Here is a 13,218-nt window from a genome sequence, read left to right as displayed (position 1 = left end):
ATGACTTACAAATATTATTCCTTGAAAATGGTGATTCAAGTGATTATTTAATATCAGATAAAAAAAAAAAGGGAAAGATTTGCTCTGATTTAATCAAATAAAATATATGGCACTTGTGATTTGCAAATAAAACAGTAAAAGAGAGACTAGAGAAAAGAGTTTGAAGTAATCTTTGTAAAACACAACGCCTTAAAATCTGTTGCAAAGTGTATAACATACATTAGTTATCAATCTGTTTATTTGTTATTTTAAAATGCAGTAATTAACCCAAAAAATCCCATAATCCCACTTACAAAGAACTTGTAATTACTATACACTGAAGCATCCATGTTGAAATCTGTTTATAATAGTCAAATCTTGGCCGAATGACTTTCACAAATGGTTTAATTATTTATAGCCCGTTGACCTCATGTAAACATTCCCAGCAAAATTCCATTTAAGCAAACTATAATAAACTGTAAAATGGTTTTATTTTTCAATAATCTTCTCAATGTTCCCCTTAAATTAAGAGGTCGGTCTGATTTTTCAAGAATCACCATATCTAGAGGTCAGTCTGATTTATATATAGCCATTATTATATATGTCCTTTGGAGATGGCCTTTAGTGATTCAAGGGTTCTGCCATTCTTGTCCATGCCGTAAGAATTAATATTGACAACAAAGCAACTAAAGAAAGAGAATAAATATTCGAATTTCAATTCAAATTCAAACACAGAGAAGTGATGCATACCTTTCGTCGATCTGTGTTTAGTTCCGATTATGTTGGTCACAGAGTAGTGCCGATCCTCAATCTCAATTCCTATGCGCTTATAGACTGTATCTCTCTCTCTCTATTTCTGTCTCTCTATTTCTCTATATCTGCCTCTCTCTATTACCAGTGCCAGTTAAGAGAAAAACCCAGAAAATTTGCAGCAACCACTGGTTCAATATTTTAGGATAGTTAACAAACTTTAACAACAAAAATTATTCAATAATCCTAACCAGGTAAATATCATAAAATTAGTATTTTTAAAAATTATCTCATTGGACCCATTATAATAGCTTGACATATCAATGGCCAAAAATATCATTCAGATGCAATTACTAACATATCAAACAAACATAAACACACGAAAAATAATAATAATAATAATAATAAACAAACAAACAAAAACAAAAACAAAATTTCTTCTTTTTTTTTTTTTCTTTTTAAAATTTTTCAAATAGTTTTAGCCATGAAACTAAATCATGGTTTGAGTGCTATTACAATATTAAAAAAATTTATTAAAAAAAACTCTTAAAAACTGTCAATCTAAGAATCAAACACAAAGGCAATAGTTTGACAGAGCCATCCGTAAATGGGTTAGGGGAAATGATGGGGAGACTAAGAAAATAAGGAGAAAGAACTGTGTGAAGAAGAAGGAGGTCATGGGAGTGCATTAGAAAGAGAGAGTTTGATCGGTTGGTTCTATAATCCAAAAGAAAAACCAAATCTAACATAGATATCTGATATTAAAAACCATTCTATCCCAAATTCCTTACTCAAAACTGAATCTAAGCCAAAACCTAAATGCAATCCAATCCAATCCAATACAATCAAAATACCCAGACCTAAATCATATTTAAACCCAAATTTAAAGAACCAAAAAACAGAGACTAACAGAGGGAGGATACAGAACTGATGGTCTGTCTCTCTATTTCTCTGTATCTGCCTCTCCGTATCTCAATACCTCTTGGACCTTTCATCGTATTTAATTTTGACCAGTGGTAGTTCTCTCTATCTTTGTATCTCCCTTTCACCAAACCGTTTCAACAAACCTTCTACCTTTATGGTCTGGGTTTTGGACGATGAAGAAGGGGTTTGGCCGTGGAGTGTGTCTTGGAATGGAGAAGTGGAACAGGGAAGCAGAAGGGGAACTAGAGAAATAGAAAATCAGAATTTAGTTTGTTGTATTCTAGGGTTTTATGTATTATCAGGTTAGAGAAAAATAGATACCCACACATCAATTTAATCAAATACCCAAAACAAAACCAAATCTAACTCAAATACGTTAATCAAAAATATAACCTAGAAAGTTAAATAAAAAAAGAATCCAGCCAAATTATAAAAAAAATGATCATAATTAATGCACAAATTGAAAAGTAAAGAGAAAACTAACTAGTAAAGAAATGAAAGACGTTTTCTGATTGCAAACTATGGATACATGGGCAATGGAATTATTTTTTTTTTTTTTTCCTTTTAATCGGGTTGATTGGGATTGAGGCTTTGCTTCCAACCGCTTGATGTTTTAAGTGGGGTTTTTCCCGGCGGTATATGGGCAGAGGTTGGGCTAATGGAAAGGGAACTCAATGGTTAGGGTTTTAGATTTTAAGAAAGACAGAGAGAACGGTTGAATTTGTTAAAGGAAAAGGAGAATCAAAACGGAAGAGACTTTGTGTTTGCAGTTATGGTGCTCGAAGTATGGCGAAGGGATTGGCGGAGGCAAGATCGCCTCTCTCTTTTTTTGTTTCTTTCACTGTGTCTTCATCACCTCTCTCTTTTCCTCTTTCTTTCTCTGTGTCTTCATAGCCTCTCTCTTGATTTCATTGCCTCTCTACTTCTATATTTTTGTGTACTCTTTAATTTTAACCTTCTTTTTTTTTTTTTTTGGTTATTTATAATGTGCAGAACGACTAGTTTTGATTGTTTTTTAATGAATCATAGGGTGTCTTTTGATAGTTGTTCTAAACAGTAGATGACGGTTGTGGGATGTTGAAGGAGTGAGAGAACGGCGATGGGCTATGGTTTAGGGGTTTTGAGAATTGAGAGAGGCGGAGAAAACGACTTCAATGCAGAGGAAGCGGCTAAGAAGAAGAAAAGGTTTATCGGGAGAGGGTAGGTTTTGGGTTTTATGTGTAAATCGGCCTTTCAAGTGTTGTAATGATCGGGATTTTGGTTGGATTAAACCGTAAACGTTGCAGAATCGATGCAGAGTTCTTCGCCTTTCTCTGTTTCTTTCTCCGTGTCCCAGGCCTCATCCTCTATTTCATCGCCTCTGCTTCTTTCCCCGTTTCCTCCTCGCCTCTCTCTGTCTTTCATCACCTCTCAATTTCTATTTCTGTGTATGCTTTAATTGTAACCGGTTATTTTTTTGTTATTTATAATAACAGGCTTTTAAACGGTGTGTAGCAATACCAAACAATGTAATTTATTGCTTTTTAAAGTTATACGCATCTGAATTTTAAATATGCAATTATCCTATTTGTCAACACCTTCTTAATTGTAGGAATTCACTTTCTCTCAGCTTCTGCTATTATATATATATAGAATATAGATATAGATATATTAAGATCTGTATATATTAAGAGGATTCAAAAAATTAGTTATTGCTTTTTTTTTTCTGTCAAAAATACCCCTAAATTAATTAACCAACAACTTAAAAATGGGGTTAAAATAGTAAGTTGGAAAAAGAAAGTTAGATTAGATTAGATTAGATTTTTAAAATAATAAACAAAAAAAAAAAAGTATTGGGAGACTATTTCTATTTTTGAGATTTTTATTTTTTTAAACTACAAAAAGTAATGCATAGAATGTGTAAATTACCTTTTTTTTTTTTTTTTTTTTGGGATAACTATAAGAGAATAGAGATCATGTACCTTTTTTTATACTAATAAGTTTCAAATTTAAAGTGCAAATTTTTTTTTTTTTTTTTGTGTGATAAAGATAAGCTCCTATCGGAAAAATATGTAGGGTCTACTATTTTTAATTTATTTATAGCTATATCATTAAAAACGTTTTCTATATCTTCAAAGTATCATTTTAGCCGTTTTCAAAATCCTGTTCTGAGCAAAGAAAATATGATACAATTTTTTGAAAATTATATTTAGAGAACATAAGTCAAATAAGATATTCAAATGTGGGACTCACTATTTTATGGTTTACATAACAAAAAACTATATATAAATACCCTTAACAAATTGGCCCCAATTATCATTTGTAAAAGTTTCTTCTTCTTCTTCTTCTTCTTTTTTTTTTTTTTTCCCAAAAACAAACTCTATTTCTTTTCTTTTTCTCTTAGAACTCTTTCATTTTTCATTAAATTATAGTCACAAATATAAGAAGACATGCTTTTATTGGGTTATATATTTGAGAGAAAAAAAAAAGCCGTTTGATTTCTATTGTTAAAAATTTAGAACATGTTCTACCCTTGTCATTTTAATTTAAAAAGAAATTTTTTTCACATGATTTTTGTTATTATTATAATTCTCTTATATTTTATCATATATGTTAAGGTATATCAAAATGACATAGCTATTGGTCTCTCAAAAATTTTCATCACAGAAAATACATTTTGTTGTAGTGGAATCACCACTAGGTGTTGATTTGGGTATGTCTAAAAGTGGATTGTTTATTCTTATTGCTAAGGATTGCCTTAGACTAGTATTCCATACCTTAATGTAGGAATCCCAATTAGATATTCCTAAAAAATTTCTCTCATTGCTAACTTTTGCTTAGTGGATTACCCTAAATCAAACCTCTTTTTTGTAGAACCAAGGATACCAGAGGAATAGAACTTGGTTTTAGGAGGATTTTTGTTTTTGTTTTCGAAATAGTTTGAAACCAATTTTCAAAAAATTGAAATTAGTTTTCAAATATGAAATCAGTTTTCAAATACTAATTTTTTTATTATATGTATTTGGCTTCAACTTTTAAGAACAATTTTCAAAATACTAAACAAAAAAAAAAAAAATTTTGGTAGATCATTTTTATTTTTGAGATTTTTTTTCTTTTAAATTACAAGAAGTAATGTATAGAATGTGTAAATTAATTTTTTTTTGGGGATAATTATAAGGGAATAGAGGTTATGTACCTTTTTTTATAATAATAAGTTTCAAATTTGAAGTTTGAAATTTTTTGTTTTTGTTTTTGTTTTTTGTGATGAAGATTAGCTCTATAATTTAAGAGATAGAAGAATTTGGAAAAATATGTGGGGACAACTATTTTTAATTTATTTATAGTTATGCCATTAAAAACAGTTTCTATATCTTGAAAATATTTTTTTAGCCGTTTTCAAAATCTTGTTCTAAACAAAGAAAATATGTTAGGAATGCTATAAGCATATGAATAATAATTGTTGTATTGAGATTTAGATAGTTAGTTAGTTAGTTACAATTCCAAGCATGTTAATCACATTTAGCACATGTTGGAATTATTAATGCACATGGAGAATAATAGAACTAATAGGATAAGGCCATGTGGGCCAATGAGATTAGAGCTAGTCTCCTATAAATACATGATTGTAATTCAATATGAGAAATCAATGAAGAATAAACCAATTTCTTAGTGCATTAGTGCATCTCTCTCTTTCTCTTAGTCTCTCTATTTCTCTATGGAGGGTGACTATCTCGAATTAAGTCAATTTCCCTACAATCCCCATCCATTCCCCTATAATTCCCATCAATCTCCATTAGGAACCACCGGGTTCCTAACAAAATAGGATACAATTTTTTGAAAATCATATTTAGAGAACATCAGTCAAACAATTGATTCACATGTGGGACTCACTATTTATGAACTCTAGAACAAAAAACTATATTTAAATAACCTTACCAAATAGGCCCTAATTCTCCTTTGTAAAAGTTTTTTTTTTCTTCCAAAAACAAACTCTATTTCTTTTCTTTTTTCTTAGAACACTTTCATTTTTCATTAATTGATAGTTAGAAATATATGAGGACACACTTTTATAGGGTTATATATTTGAGAAAATAAAACCATCTGATTTCTATTGTTAAAAATTTAGAACATGTTCTACCCTTGTCATTTTAATTTAAAAAGAAAATTTGTTCACATGATTTTTTTTTATTATTATATTTCTCTTATATTTTATCATATATGTTAAGGTATATCAAAATGAAATAGCATTGGTCTCTCAAAAATTTTCATTGCAGAAAATACATTTTGTTGTAGTGGCATCACCACTAGGTGTTGATTCTGGTATGTCTTAAAGTGGATTGTTTATTCTTATTGTTAAGGATTGCCTTAGACTAGTATTCCATACCTTAATGTTGGAATCCCAATTAGATATTCCTAAAAAATTGGTCTCATTGCTAACTTTTGCTTAGTGGATTACCTAAATCAAACCTCTTTTTTGTAGAACCAAGGATACCTGAGGAATAGAACTTGGTTTTAGGAGGATTTTTGTTTTTGTTTTCGAAATAGTTTGAAACCAATTTTCAAAAAATTGAAATTAGTTTTCAAATATGAAATCAGTTTTCAAATACTAATTTTTTTATTATACATATTTGGCTCCAACTTTTAAGAACAATTTTCAAAATACTAAATAAAAAAAACAAAAACAAAAAAAAAAAAAATATTGTTTGGTAGATCATTTCTATTTTTGAGATTTTTTTTTTCTTTTAAATTACAAGAAGTAATGTATGGAATGTGTAAATTAAATTTTTTTTTGGATAATTATAAGGGAATAGAGGTTATGTACCTTTTTTATAATAATAAGTTTCAAATTTGAAGTTTGAAATTTTTTTTTGTTTTTTTTTTTTTAATTTTTTGTGATGAAGATTAGCTCTATAATTTAAGAGATAGAAGAATTTGGAAAAATATGTGGGGAAAACTATTTTTAATTTATTTATAGTTATGCCATTAAAAATAGTTTCTATATCTTGAAAATATTTTTTTAGCCGTTTTCAAAATCTTGTTCTGAACAAAGAAAATAAGATACAATTTTTTGAAAATCATATTTAGAGAACATCAGTCAAACAATTGATTCACATGTGGGACTCACTATTTATGGACTCTAGAACAAAAAACTATATTTAAATAACCTTACCAAATAGGCCCTAATTCTCCTTTGTAAAAGTTTTTTTTTTCTTCCAAAAACAAACTCTATTTCTTTCCTTTTTTCTTAGAACTCTTTCATTTTTCATTAATTGATAGTTAGAAATATATGAGGACAACTTTTATAGGGTTATATATTTGAGAAAATAAAACCATCTGATTTCTATTGTAAAAAATTTAGAACATGTTCTACCCTTGTCATTTTAATTTAAAAAGAAAATTTTTTCCCATGATTTTTGTTATTAATACATTTCTATTATATTTTAAGGTATATCAAAATTACATAGCATTGGTCTCTCAAAAATTTTCATCATATAAAATACATTTTGTTGTAGAGGCAACACCACTAGGTGTTGATTTGTGTATGTCTAAAAGTGGATTGTTTATTCTTATTGCTAAGGATTGCCTTAGACTAGTATTCCATACCTTAATGTAGGAATCCTAATTAGATATTCCTAAAAAATTGCTCTCATTGCTAACTTTTGCTTAGTGGATTACCCTAAATCAAACCTCTTTTATGTAGAACCAAGGATACCTGAGGAACAGAACCTAGTTTTAGGAGGAATTTTGTTTTTGTTTTTGAAATAGTTTGAAACCAATTTTCAAAAAATTGAAATTGAAATTAGTTTTCAAATACTAATTTTTTTAATATACGCATTTGGCTCCAACTTTTAAGAACAATTTTCAAAATAAAAAAAATAAAAAATAAAAAATTTGAGAGATCATTTCTATTTTTGAGATTTTTTTTTTTAAATTATAAGAAGTAATGTATAGAATGTGTAAATTACTTTTTTTTTGAGGATAATTATAAGGGAATAGAGGTCATTTACCTTTTTTTATAATAATAAGTTTCAAATTTGAAGTTTGAATTTTTTTCTCTTTTCTTTTTTATGATGAAGATTTAGGGATGGCAATTTTCGCCTGACCCTGGGTACTCGGCCCGGTCCGACCCTAATAGGCCGGATTTTACCCGGTCTGATTAGGAATAGAGTCAGGTATGGGTTTTAAAAAAAAAACCCAAAGCGGGTCTGGGTCGGGTCTCGGGTTTTTTGATAAAACCCGAGATCCGACCCAAGACCCGCCCCGAAACCCGCCCCGTTAAAAAACCCGGTACCCTAAATTACAAAAATACCCTCTCTATATATAATACCTATAAACTAACCCTAATCTGATAATCCCTCATTCTTCAATCTTCAGCCTCCCTCACCTCCCTCAGCTTTGTCCGACCCTTCCCCTCCCTCAGCTCAGTCCGACTCTCTCAGCTCAGTCCGACCCTCCCCTCCGTCAGCTCAGTACGACCAGCTCAGTCCGACCTTCCCCTCCCTCAGCTCAGTCCGACCCTCCCTCAGCTCAGTCGAGTCAGTCCGACGCTCCCCTCCCTCAGCTCAGTCCGACCCATCTGGTTTGTGCTCTCACCATGTTCTTCTTTCATTTTCCTTCTTTTTTATTTTTTTGGGGTATTTCCTTTGTATGAGCTCGATCTGTGACTATTTTCTCGGTTTCTGCTTCTGGAAAGAATCTTCGTTCTTGTGATTTTTTCATTTTCTTCTTCAAATTAGATAAAAAAAAGTAATTTTTTTAGGCCTGGTAAGAAAGTTTCAGTGACAGTCTATTGTGTCGTTTAGCTCAGACACTTTTGTTTTCTGGAAGAAATTAAATTTTTTTTTTCTATTTTCTGATCTTGGTTGCAGTAATATTGTTGTGGTCTTATGTTTGTGTCCTTTGAAAAATAATGGGTTTTTTTTAAAAAGGTTTATTTTGTGGTTTATGGGTTCGATCTGCACTTATTTGCTCTGTTTTGGGTTTTGCTTGCAGAGTTTACTGTGGAATCTCCGAGACTTGGGCTTTGAAAAGCCGTTTGTTTTAGCTTTTTAAGGTAATATGTTGTTGTGAATGTGCGATATTATTAATGTTCTTGCTTCCATGTCTGATTGGGGTTAATGTGTTAGCATTTTCGTTATATACTATGTGTTTGGGTAACTCTATAATTAACAGTGTTTTCGTAAAAAAAAATTTCCTTTTCTGGTTTGAGTTTGCTTGCTTTTTCTGTGTTGAGTAAATTTAAGATTGATTCTTGTTATCCTGGGGTTCAGTTAAGGACTATGTTGAAGTTTCTTTTTTGGGTCTTCTTTGATGTTTCAGTTTGGTTTATAATTTTGTAGGTTTAATATGTTATTTTTTGTTTGTTTACTAGTTCAATATTAATGCTTTTGCATGTTTTATGGTATTTAAAATTTATTTCTTTTAGGAAAAGTGATTCCTTTAGGAAAATGTGAGAGTGTGAGGTGCATGCGAATAAACATGGAACGGAGTATATACCTGTTTCTTAATGCATATAATCTTCAAGGAAACAACAGAGTATATACCTGTTTCTTAATGCATATGGTAGTGAATTTTTGTACACATATCTTTCACCTTATTCAAGTCTCAAAGCATTCTATTCTCCTGTTCTTTCCCTCATTTCTGCATAGTTTGTTTAATGGAAGAAATTGTTTGTTTTTTGTGTTTGTTGGGAATGCAGATCCTAAAACGGAGATGGAAGACACAAACATAGACACAAACAAATCTGGTTCTTCCTCGCTAAGTGGCTCTCCCTTGAGAACCAGACGTTGTCCCTTGCCAACTATGCGGTCTCCTTCGCCATTTTCACGATCAATTTAGTAGCCTTTTTAATTTCTTAGACTTGTTGGATTAATTTGTTGGTTTGTAATTATTTTAAGCCTTTTTAGCCTTTTTGTAATTTCTTAACCTTTTTAATTTGTTGGTTTGTGGAGGATAAGACATTTTGTAATTTCTTAGCCTTTTTAATTTCTTAGACTTGTGGGATTTGTTTTGTAACTTTTTAATTTCTTGAACTTGTTGGACTTGTGATACTTAGTTTTTGGACTTGTTGGATTTATTTTATTTTTATGTTTAGCTAGTGATTTTAGTTATGATTTATTGATTTATAGACCTATAATTAATAGGTGATTTATTGATTTATGATTAACCTATTATTTGGATTGATTTGGCTGCATATGATTTGGATTGAATTGGCTGCCATATAACATGGCCTAAATGCCAAAAATCTTAATACAAAAAATGTCAAAAATCTTAATATAAAAAAATCTTAATGGGCTGCTTGAATGGGTTTGAATTGGCTGCCCAATAATGCCTTGAATGGGCTTGAATCTGGCAAAAAAATCTTAACGGGCTTAAAATTAATAGAAAATTGGTTGGGCCAGATTGGGCCCAAGTGGCTAAACGGGGCCCGCGGGGCCCGTGGGGCCTGGCTGGGCGGGTCTGGGCCCTGGAAAAAAACTTGATTATAATCGGGCGGGTTGGGTCTTGGTCTTGGCCGCGGGTCGGGTTGGGTATGCAAAAACTCGCCCGAACCCGGTTGTTGTCATTCCTATGAAGATTAGCTCTTTAATTTAAGAGATAGAAGAATTTGGAAAAAATATGTGGGGGTCCACTATTTTTAATTTATTTATAACTATGTCATTAAAAACAATTTCTATATCTTTGAAAATATCTTTTTAGCCGTTTTCAAAATCTTGTTCTGAACAAAAAAAATAAGATACAGTTTTTTGAAAATCATATTTTGAGAACATGAGTCAAACAATTGATTCACATGCGGGACTCAATATTTATCGACTGCTGAACAAAAAACTATATTTAAATAGCCTTACCAAATAGGCCCTAATTCTCCTTTGAAAAAGTTTTTTTTTTTTTTTGCTTCCAAAAACAAACTCTATTTCTTTGCTTTTTTCTTAGAACTCTTTCATTTTTCATTAATTGATAGTTAGAAATATATGAGGACATACTTTTATTGGGTTATATATTTGAGAAAATAAAAACATATGATTTCTATTGTTAAAAATTTAGAACATGTTCTACCCTTGTCATTTTAATTTAAAAAGAAAATTTGTTCACATGATTTTTATTATTATTATATTTCTCTTATATTTTATCATATATGATAAGGTATATCAAAATGAAATAGCATTGGTCTCTCTAAAATTTTCATTGCAGAAAATACATTTTGTTGTAGTGGCATCACCACTAGGTGTTGATTCTGGTATGTCTTAAAGTGGATTGTTTATTCTGATTGTTAAGGATTGCCTTAGACTAGTATTCCATACCTTAATGTTGGAATCCCAAATAGATATTCCTAAAAAATTGCTCTCATTGCTAACTTTTGCTTAGTGGATTACCTAAATCAAACCTCTTTTTTGTAGAACCAAGGATACTTGAGGAACAAAACCTAGTTTTAGGAGGATTTTTTTTTTTTTTTTTTTTTCAAAATAGTTTTGTTAGGTTTTAAGGAATTAGGAACTAATGTATTAGAACTTCATTTTGTAATGTTAGCAAACCATAATTAAAATGTTTTAGTCTTGTTTAGTCTTGTTCAAAGTATATACTTTTTATGTAAAGTTGGAATCGAGTTGTTGCAGGATTTACAGTGTAAATCTGCCTGGCTTGATCGATCGAGAATTAGACTCGATCGATCGAAAGTCATGCAGATTATTTTTTCTGTAGAATTTCCAACTCAGCTCAAGCCCATTTGACGTGTAGGGTTTTATTTTTTGTCTTAAGTATAAAAGGGAAAACCCTAGCCACGTTTTTAGGTTGCTCTTTATGCTTTGTGTGTGAATCTTTTGTGAGATCAAGAGGTGGTTGCCTTCACACATACTTAGAGTTTCCAAGATTCAAGATTATGTTAAGAACTTGGTGACCAAATCAATTGCAGATTCAAGAGCTTAAAGATACATAAGCGGGAGTGCTTGTACTTGCTGGGATTTCAAGAAAGAAGTAGTCCGTGGACTCGGAGCTATCATGGGGTTATGGTAATAAGTTTCCTACTCGAGGTAGCAATAGGATATTAGTGGTCTAAGTCACTATTGTGTAAACTTTAATTTTTTCATAGTGGATTCAGTTTTACCTTGAGGATAGCTAGGTTAAATTCTTCCCAGGTTTTTTACCGGTTTGGTTTTCCGAAGTTATCATATGTTGTGTTCTTTATTTTCCGCACTTGTCAATGATATGATTTATATGTGTTAACCTAGATTTGCATAATTTATCTAAGTTAATCACTTGGCTAAATAACTAGGTTAGTCTGGTTGTGTTTTAAAGGGTCTAAAAACAAACAAGTTTGAAACCAAATTTCAAAAAATTGAAATTGAAATTAGTTTTCAAATACTAATTTTTTCATTATACGTATATGGCTCCCACTTTTAAGAAAAATTTTCAAAATACTAAATAAAAAAAAAAAAAATTGTTTGGGAGATTATTTTGATTTTTGAGATTTTTTTTTTTTTAAATTACAAAAAGTAATATATAGAATGTGTAAATTACTTTTTTTGGGGACAATTAAATGGGAATAGAGATCATGTACCTTTTTTATAATAATAAGTTTCAAATTTGAAGTTTGAATTTTTTTTTTTGGGTGATGAAGATTAGTTCTTTAATTTAATTAAGGATAGAATTATTTGTAAAAATTGTGGGGTCCACTGTTTTTAATTTATTTATAACTATGCCATTAAAAACATTTTCTTTGAATAAAGAAAATAGGATACAATTTTTTGAAAATTATATTTGGAGAACATCAGCCAAACAATAGATTCACATGTGGGACTCACTATTTTATGGATTGCAGAATAAAAACTATATTTAAATACTTTTACCAAATAGGCTCTAATTCTTCTTTGTAATTTTTTTTTTTTTCCAAAACCAAACTCTATTTCTTTTTCTTTTTTCTTAGAAATTTTTCGTTTTTCATTAATTTAGAGTCAAGGATATATGAAGAATTACCTTCTTTTTTTTTTGGGTTATACATAATAAAAAAAATCTTATAATTTCCTTTGGGTTAAATATAAGGAAAAAAAAATTGTCTGATTAAAAATTTAGAACAAGTTCTACTTTTTTCATTTTCATTTAAAAAGAAAAGTTTTTCACATGATTTTATTTATTATTATATTTCTCTTATATTTTATCATATATATTCTAGTATATCAAAATGACATAGCTAGGTCTCTCAAAAAATCTTATGACATCACAATTAGGTGTTGATTTGGGTGTGTACAAAAGTGGATTGTTTATTTTAATTGCTAAGGATTGCCTTAGCTTGGATTACCTTACCTTGATGTCGGAATCCCAATCAAATATTCCTAAAAAATTGCTCTTATTGCTAACTTTTGCTCAGTGGATTTCCCAAATCAAACCTTCTTTTTGCAGAACCAAGGATAGCGGAGAAACTGAGCCTGGTTTAGGATTTCTTTGTGTGGCTTGAGTCTACAAGCACTAGAATAAAAGAAAGAAAAACACATGTATTTTGAATTTTGATAGCCATGATTGACAATACACTTGTCAGCTATATAAATATTGTCGTGCATGTTTAATGCATGAAGCGTAGAACCGGGGGCACAG

General features: G+C 30.3%; 1 long non-coding RNA gene across 1 annotated transcript; it reads left to right on the top strand.

Annotated features, from left to right (window-relative positions):
* The first annotated feature begins 8,000 nt into the window (after nucleotides 1-8,000).
* Nucleotides 8,001-9,549, top strand: LOC115987039. Its single transcript, XR_004090956.1, has 3 exons — nucleotides 8,001-8,212; nucleotides 8,626-8,686; nucleotides 9,332-9,549. It is a non-coding gene; the product is annotated as an uncharacterized LOC115987039 (long non-coding RNA).
* Nucleotides 9,550-13,218: the final 3,669 nt, after the last annotated feature.

This window comes from Quercus lobata, chromosome 4 (assembly GCF_001633185.2).
Source record: "Quercus lobata isolate SW786 chromosome 4, ValleyOak3.0 Primary Assembly, whole genome shotgun sequence".
NCBI classification, from domain to species: Eukaryota; Viridiplantae; Streptophyta; class Magnoliopsida; order Fagales; family Fagaceae; genus Quercus; species Quercus lobata.
The sequence above is the reverse complement of the archived record's forward strand: the minus strand, read 5'-3'. Positions and strand labels throughout refer to the sequence as shown.